The following is an 8573-nucleotide window of genomic DNA, read 5'->3' as shown; positions in this document are numbered from 1 at the left end:
GTCTCACTTTTTATTCTCTCTTCTAATTGGTACAATTCTTCTCAATGGGAGAAAAATTTCTTAACATAAGTCACCGTATTTTCCAGACGTTTTTTAATTAGGAGGAAGCCAAACGACACACAGCCTTCTCATCCTTGCCCAAGTCAGACAGTAGACACGGTAGACATAGAGAAGACAGGCAGACAGCAAGGCACAATGAAGCATGCAAGAGGAAATATGGACAGGTTTTCATGAATATATTTCCTTTGCATTAGGATACAGCACGTTTTATTTTTTGAATTAGAAGCAAGAGACTTCCCACAGCCTTTTGCAGGCAGCACTAGGTACAGAAAGGGGCCAGTAAGTACCAGCTGCTGAAGCAGTTCAAGGTCAGGTTCAGTGTGTAGGAGTCTTTGCTTTTGTTGGCAATTATTTTCCTCTCAAGCAACGCTGATTTCAGTTGTTAGCCTGTGATTTAAAAACTGAATATTTAGAAAATCTGTTGCTAAAGTCTTAATACTGATTGCCACAAGAAATACAACCTCCAACTGCATTGAGCAGCGCCTTTCTTCCTTTTTTTTTGTTTTGAGTGGAGAAGTAAAACCATCCAGCCAGATGGTCTGTGTAATTATTTACAGTATTTTTTGAGAACTGTTTTCTACCACCTGGAATTTAAGTACCAAAAAGATCTTACAAGCAGTTAACAATTCTGGAGCTTAATTTGAATACAAAAGAAGTGTCATAAATGTTTGCAGAGTGTCTTCCTTTATCTTAATGGTGGCATGTGACACATTCAATTGCCCTTCAAATTCTTCAAATCATTTAGGCATTGATAAACAAACAAAAATTTTAAAGGACTATTTATTTATTTATTTGAAAGGCGGAGTTACAGACAATGAGGGAGAGGCAGAAAGAGAAGTCCTCCATCCATTGGTTCACTCCCCAAATGTCTGCAATGGCTATAGCTGGGCCAATCCAAAGCCAGGAGCCAGGAGCTTCTTCTAGGTCTCTCACGCAGGTGCAGGGGCCCAAGTACTTGGGCCATCTTCTACTGCTTTCCCATGTCATTAGTAGAGAGCTCATTGGGAAGAGGAGCAGCCGGGACTGGAACCGGTACCCATATGGGATGCCAGTGCCACAGGTGAAGGCTTAGCTACTACACCATGGCATCGGCCTCCACAAAACATTTTTAATTAATATATTTATTTGAAAGGCAGAATTAGAAAGAGAAAGATCCTCCATCTGCTGGTTCACTCTCCAAATGACCTCAATGGCTGGAGCTGGGCCTATCCAAAGCCAAAAGCCAGGAGTTTCTTCCTGGTCTCCCATGTGGTACAGGGGCCCAAGTATTTTGTCCATCCTGCACTGCTTTCCCAGACACACCAGCAGGGAGATGGATTGGAAGTGAAACAGGCAGGATTCAATCCTACATCCAATTGGGATGCCTTAGACCACAGCACCAGCCCCACAAAAAAAAATTTAAAGACACTAGACCTTCAAAAGAGATGAAATTTCTGCAAGGTCAAGCAATCAGAGACAAGACAGCAGTCAACAGCTGCTCTGTCCAAAGAGCAATCACTTACTGAACAACCTCTGGGAAAACACAGTGATTCCAGGTTCCAAGGCTAATGCAAGAAGGGCTGGAGAAATTAAAGTGCATGCCTGGGAAACACTAACATGAAGCAGTATATACGACTGCCGAAAGTAGACCCCAAGTTCATTCATTCTCTCTCTCTCTCTCTCTCTCTCTCTCTCTCTCTCTCTCTCTCAGTCCTGGTGTGTATTGGTAATAAATCAAAGTAAGACCCAGAGAGCAGGAAGGATATTAAGTACTTTCTGAGTTCACATGAAGGGGCGATTACTTGAACTGGAAACAGTGAACAGAGACTGACTGACGAGACTGTGTTCCTAGGGTTCCTCATGGCATGCTGCCAGATTCCCACCCCAACTGGAATCAGACTGCAGGGGTGTCTGTTTTGTCTCAAGGAGAAGGTTACTTCTGGACCAGTAGGGAACTCTGGGTAGGAGAATATGCAGGTCTCTGCCATCACAGTAGCTGAGACTGCTGTCTTCACCTAGTAACTGACTGGAGATAAAAGGCTGGCAAAAGGTCAAGAAGGGCCACAAACAGTTCAGCTATCTCTCACAGGAGCAGGTCTGAGCCACGAGGGGAGGATGGCTGGGCTCCAGGGGCAGGAGGGTGGGCAGGCAGGAAATTGTCAGAATCTTAGTACGTCTCTAATTTCAGCTCTCCCAAAATCACAAGTTTCTAAATAACAATGTCTTGGTCAAGAAAATCATTATATAGGGGCCAGTGTTGTGGTATAGCAGGTAAAGCCACTGCCTGCCACACTGGCATTTCATTCAGGTGCCAGTGTGTGTCCTGGCTGCTCCACTTCTGATTCAGCTCCCTGCTGATGGCTTGGGAAAAGCAACAGAAGATGGCTTAAGTGCCCAGATCCCTGCCACAGAAGTGGGTAGTGGGAGACTCCAATAAAGCCCCTGGCTCCTCACTTTGGCCTGACTAGTCCTGGCCATTGCAGCCACTTGAGGAGTAAACCAGCAGATGAAGATTCTTTCTCTCTCTTTCTCTCTCTCTCTCTCTCTCCCTCCCTCCCTCCCTCCCTCCCTCCCTCCCTCCCTCCCTCCCTCCCTCCCTCCCTCCCTCATCTGTAACTGCCTTTCAAATAGATAAATAAATCTTTAAAAATAAAATGAAGCATAAATGAATTTCCTATTTATACTTGGGTTTGATCCCTAAGATATCTCATTATGTAAATGACAAAACTCCAAGTAATCACAAAATCAGAAACTCAAAAACAATTCTGGTGTCAGCATTTCTGATAAGAGATACTCTATTTGTACTGGAATTTCATTTTGGTTCCCGCTTATTCATGTGTTCGTCTCTTAGTTAAGGAAAAGACCAGCTTGTGTCTTCACTCACTCACCTATCATATAAGTAAAATTCAGGAAAAATTCAATAATAGGGGCTGGCGCTGTGGCACAGTAGGTTAATCCTCCGCCTGCAGTGCTGGCATCCCATATGGGCGCCAGTTCTAGTCCCAGCTGCTCTTCTTCCAATCCAGCTCTCTGCTGTGGCCTGGGAAAGCAGTAGAAGATGGCCCAAGTTCTTGGGCCCCTGCACCCATGTGGGAGACCCGGAGGAAGCTCCTGGCTCCTGGCTTCGGATCGGCACAGTTCAGGCCATTGTGGCCATTTGGGGAGTGAACCAGCAGACGGAAGACCTTTCTCTCTGTCTCTCCTCCTCACTGTCTGTAACTCTAACTTTCAAAAAAAGAAATAAAATCTTTTTTAAAAATTCAATAGTAAAGACTTGCTAAATGCCTGCTTATATTCCACTGGTAGCAGCTTCTGGAAGTCAGAAATGGAGGTGTTACAGACCAGCTGCAACCAAAGAGGGCTTCTTCCCGCCTCCTCTGGCTCTGGGTGGTAGCCAGCAATCTCACCTTCCCTGAGCTTGGAGCCACATCCCTCCCATTCCCATCTCCACATGACTCTCTCCCTGTATCATGTCTTCATGTGGCTTTCATCTCATGAGGACCCTGATTATGTAAGAATAGGGCTTACTCATCACAATGTGATCTCATCTTAACTGATTACATCAATATTGATCCTTTTTCCAAATAAGGTCACAGTCAGAGGTACTAGGGGATAGGACTTCATATTCTGTTTGTTTGTTTAATCCAGAACATTCTCCAGTGCCTTGCTTGATAAGAAACGCTCAGGGCTCATAGGCCTGGGTGGGAGAAGGGACCCTGAGGCCTCCCCCAGGAAGCTGGGAATGAGAAACTGGCTGACTACAGAAATGAGTGGTGTCTACTAGACACTTATTAAGACACTTATTAAGAAGTGACAATTGGCCAGCACCGTGACTTAACAGGCTAATCCTCCGCCTTGCAGTGCCGGCACACCAGGTTCTAGTCCCGGTTGGGGCGCCGGATTCTATCCTGGTTGCCCCTCTTCCAGGCCAGCTCTCTGCTATGGCCCGGGAAGGCAGTGGAGGATGGCCCAAGTCCTTGGGCCCTGCACCTGCATGGGAGACCAGGAGAAGCACCTGGCTCCTGGCTTCGGATCAGCGCGATGCGCCAGCCGCAGCGGCCATTGGAGGGTGAACCAACGGCAAAAAGGAAGACCTTTCTCTCTGTCTCTCTCTCTCACTATCCACTCTGCCTGTCAAAAAAAAAAAAAAAAAGTGACAATTATGGGTGGCCAGAGAGGCTGGTTGAGGACAAACTGTGCTTCAAGGTCACCTCATTATAGGTCAGGCTGCTTGGAACCTGGTCACTACTTCCTGGCTGATGAGGGCAGTCAGCCGAGTGTCCCAGACCCCAGGAGCAGGAGGGAGGGAACAAACTTTGGAGCCACAGTGGCAGGCCAGAGCTGAAAATGTGACAAGAACAGTACTGGCAGCAGAGGTGGAAAGGATCGCAAAGATAGTAGAGAAAGTACTTTATGTAATCATATAAAGAAATCCTATATATAATTTAGGGCTTTTTGTCACTCCAGGTTTTTCTACATAGAGTCATTCTGTGTGTAGACATAGGTTAGCTGTCAGAAGATCCAGTTGTATTCATTGATTCATTAGTTCTGGTGATTTCTCCCTCTCTTTTTTGACCTAGTGTGGAGGTTTTTTGGTTTTTTTTTTTTTTTTTTTAATTGCAATCACATGGTGGTCCTGTTTTGTATTTCTAAAATTCTCCTCCAGAAACCAAGAATGTGGAGCAAACAGAACGCAGGAGTTTCCAGTCTGGTCAAGAAGGATGCTGAACAGAAGACTGAGGAACAGAAGACGGTGGACAAGGCAAGGTGAAGTGAAGCTGCGATAAGCGTGGTTATTTTTTTCCCTAACTTTTTAATTTTGAGAAGCTTCAAAACAATCATTCAGAGTAAGGGTACCATAGCAAGATTTGTGTACTGAGACAAGACACCAAGGCCCTTTAACAGGAGGTAGTCTTTTATTATGCTGGCATAAGGCCCAGGTGGAATTTTTTTTTAAGACATATTTATTTGAAAGACAGAGTTACAGAGACAGGTAGAGACGGAGACAGAGAGGTCTTCCGTGTGTTGGTTCACTCCCCAAAGGGCTGTAACAGCAGGAGCTGTACCATTCTGCAGGAAGGGCTTCTTCTGGGTCTCCCACATGGGTGCAGGGGCCCAAAGACTTGGGCCATGTTTAGCTGTTTTCCCAGGTGCATTAGCAGGAGGTGGATCTGAAGTGTGACAGCTGAGACTCAAATTGGCACCCATATGGGATGCTAGTGCTGCAGGCTGGGACTTTAACCCGCTGCCACAGCACTGTCCCCCAGGTGGAATTTCTTTTTTATTTTTATTTATTTTATTTTATTATTATTTTTTTTAATCTTTGACAGGCAGAGTGGACAGTGAGAGAGAGATAGAGAGAAAGGTCTTCCTTTGCCGCTGGATCACCCTCCAATGGCCGCCGCGGTAGGCGTGCTGCGGCCAGCACACCGCGCTGATCCAATGGCAGGAGCCAGGTGCTTCTCCTGGTCTCCCATGGGGTGCAGGGCCCAAGCACTTGGGCCATCCTCCACTGCACTCCCTGGCCACAGCAGAGAGCTGGCCTGGAAGAGGGGCAACCGGGACAGGATCGGTGCCCCGACCGGGACTAGAACCCGGTGTGCCGGCGCCACTAGGCGGAGGATTAGCCTACTGAGCCGCGGCGCTGGCCCTCCAGGTGGAATTTCTTATCCGAAAGCCTGAGCCCTGAACAAAGAGGGGGTCTTTCCTCATATATGGTTTTAGCCTGTTTGTCTCCCTTGTACGGTTGCATGCACACATTTGATTAGGTAATCTAACATTACATGGTGGCCACAGGAAATGATAAAATACTGTGCATGTGGATATAGTTACTGATGATGTTTTTTCCATACACATACTGAGCCGTCTGCTGTCTGGCAAGGGTTAACATCATTGCTCTGTACTAACAAGCAGAACCTGAAATGGTTACATAGAAGCAGATAGGGACTACAGTTGAAGCATTCATGGGCAAGCAGATTTTCAACTACATTTCATGCAGGACAGATTCCTCCCTTTTTCTTCTTTGCCCTTAGGAAGGCTTATACCACAACTTCAATCATGGCAGTTAGAAACAAGTTGAACTAAAAGACAAAGGCCTCTGTCACAGTACAACAAACGCTCTAATACTCTCCACCTAAATTTACCAGTTAACATCTTGCTATTTGCTTCCCTTCTCTCCCCTTCCCCTCTCCTCCTCCACTCCCCCTGCCTCCCCTTTCCTCTATATAGTCATGATACTTCTCCACTAAATATTTCAGTATATATTTTGTAAGAACAATGGCATTTCCTTGGCAACCATAATACTACTATCATATCCTAGAAGTTAAACCTGATAAAATAACATCTAATATATGGTCTTTATTCAGATTTTGTCAGTTATCCCAATACAATTATGTCCTTTCTTTTTAAAAACTTAAGCCATGATTCAGATGGTTCATTGCTTTTAGTTGTGAAATCTCTTCATTCTCTTTTTATCTACTGCAACTCCCTAGACTTTTTTTTTTTTTTTTTTTTAAAGAGAAGGGGGCAGGCGCCGTGGCTCACTTGGTTAATCCTCTGCCTGTGGTGCCGGCATCCCATGTGGGCGCTGGGTTCTAGTCCCGGTTGCTCCTCTTCCGGTCCAACTCTCTGCTGTGGCCCGGGAGGGCAGTGGAGGATGGCCCAAGTGCTTGGGCACCTGCACCCACATGGGAGACCAGGAAGAAGCACCTGGCTCCTGGCTTCGGATCTGCATAGCTCTAGCTGTGGCGGCGACTTGGGGGAGTGAACCAACAGAAGGAAGACCTTTCTCTCTGTCTCTCTCTCTCTCTCACCGTCTAGCTCTATTTGTCAAATAAAAAAAAAATAATAAGAGAGAGAGAAGGGGGCAGGGAAAGAGAGAGAGAGACAGAAAGAGAGATCAGTCTTCCATATGCTGATTCACTCCAAAATGACCACAATGGCCAGAACGGGGCTGATCCAAAGCCAGGAGCCAGGAGCTTCCCCTGGTTCTCCCACATGGGTGAAGGGGCCCAAGTGCCTATGCCATCCTCTGTTGCTTTCACAGGCACAGTAGCAGGGAGCTAGATTAGAAGTGAAGCAGCCAGGATTCAAACCGGTACCCATATGTGATGCTGGTGCTACAGGCCATAGTTGTTTGTTTGTTTCCTTTTTTTTAATTTGACTGAGTTAGAAAGACAGAGAGAAAGGTCTTTCTTCCATTGGTTCACCCCCCAAGTGGCCGCTACAGCTGGAGCTATGCCAATCTAAAGCCAGGAGCCAGGTGCTTCTTCCTGGTCTCCCATGTGGGTGCAGAACCCAAGCACTTGGGTCACCTTCCACTGCCTTCCTGGGCCACAGCAGAGAGCTGGACTGGAAGAGGAGCAACCGAGACTAGAACCTGGCACTCACATGGGATGCCGGCGCTGCAGGCGGAGGATTAACCAAGTGAGCCATGGCACCGGCCCCCAGGCTGTGTTTTCAACCTGCTTCACCACAGCGCCAGCCCCATCCCTCGACTTTTGTTGTCTTCGATGCCATTGACATTTTTGAACATTCTAGGCTAGTTGTTTCTACAACATCCCGTAACTGATTTAGAGTCTGCTGAGAAGACTGTGTAGACAGTGTGTCCTTCCTAAGAAGCTGTTATAGTGGAGTGTAACTAGGCATTTGGTCAACCTTTATTATTGAAATTTTCCTTAACTTCGACTGTGTGTAGGTGAGTGATGGAGGAATAAAACTAGTGTTTTCGATACTAAGAGACCAATGTATCAGTAGAGTCAGAATGTATAAGTACATTTCAGAATGAAAATACTCTTACAGACTGAATATCTGACATGGGAAATGCCAGGACCAGAAGTGATTTGGGCTTCATATTTTGGAGTATTTGCATATGCATAATGACATTTTGGAGGTGGAACCCAGCTCTAAATAGGAAGTTCATTTGTATGTCATTAACACCTTATACACATAGCCTGAAGGGAATCTTATGTAATATTTCCACTGTGCCTGCATATTTAACTGCCACATTACATGTGAGGTCAGACGTGGAATGTTCCACCTGTGACATCATCAGTTTTCAGAAAGCTTTGGATTTTGAAGCATTTTAGGTTTCAAGTTTTCCAGTTAGGGATGCACAAACTGCATAATGATTTTCTCAACGAAGACATTGTTATTTAGAAACTTGTGATTTTTTTTTTGACAGGCAGAGTTAGACAGAGAGAGAGACAGAGAGAAAGGTCTTCCTTTTTCTGTTGGTTCACCCCCAAAGTGGCCGCCACGGCCGGTGCGTTGTGGCCGGCACCCTGCACCAATCCGAAGCCAGGAGCCAGGTGGTTCCTCCTGGTCTCCCATGCGGGTGCAGGGCCCAAGGACCTGAGCCATCCTCCACTGCACTCCCGGACCACAACAGAGAGCTGGACTGGAAGAGGAGCAACCAGGATAGAATCCGGCGTCCCAACCGGGACTAGAACCCGGGGTGCTGGGAATGCAGGCAGAGGATTAGCCTAGTGAGCCACGGTGCTGGCGGGTAACAGTGCTGAATTTATAGAGATGAC

This window comes from Lepus europaeus, chromosome 9 (assembly GCF_033115175.1).
Source record: "Lepus europaeus isolate LE1 chromosome 9, mLepTim1.pri, whole genome shotgun sequence".
NCBI lineage: Eukaryota > Metazoa > Chordata > Mammalia > Lagomorpha > Leporidae > Lepus > Lepus europaeus.
The sequence above is the reverse complement of the archived record's forward strand: the minus strand, read 5'-3'. Positions refer to the sequence as shown.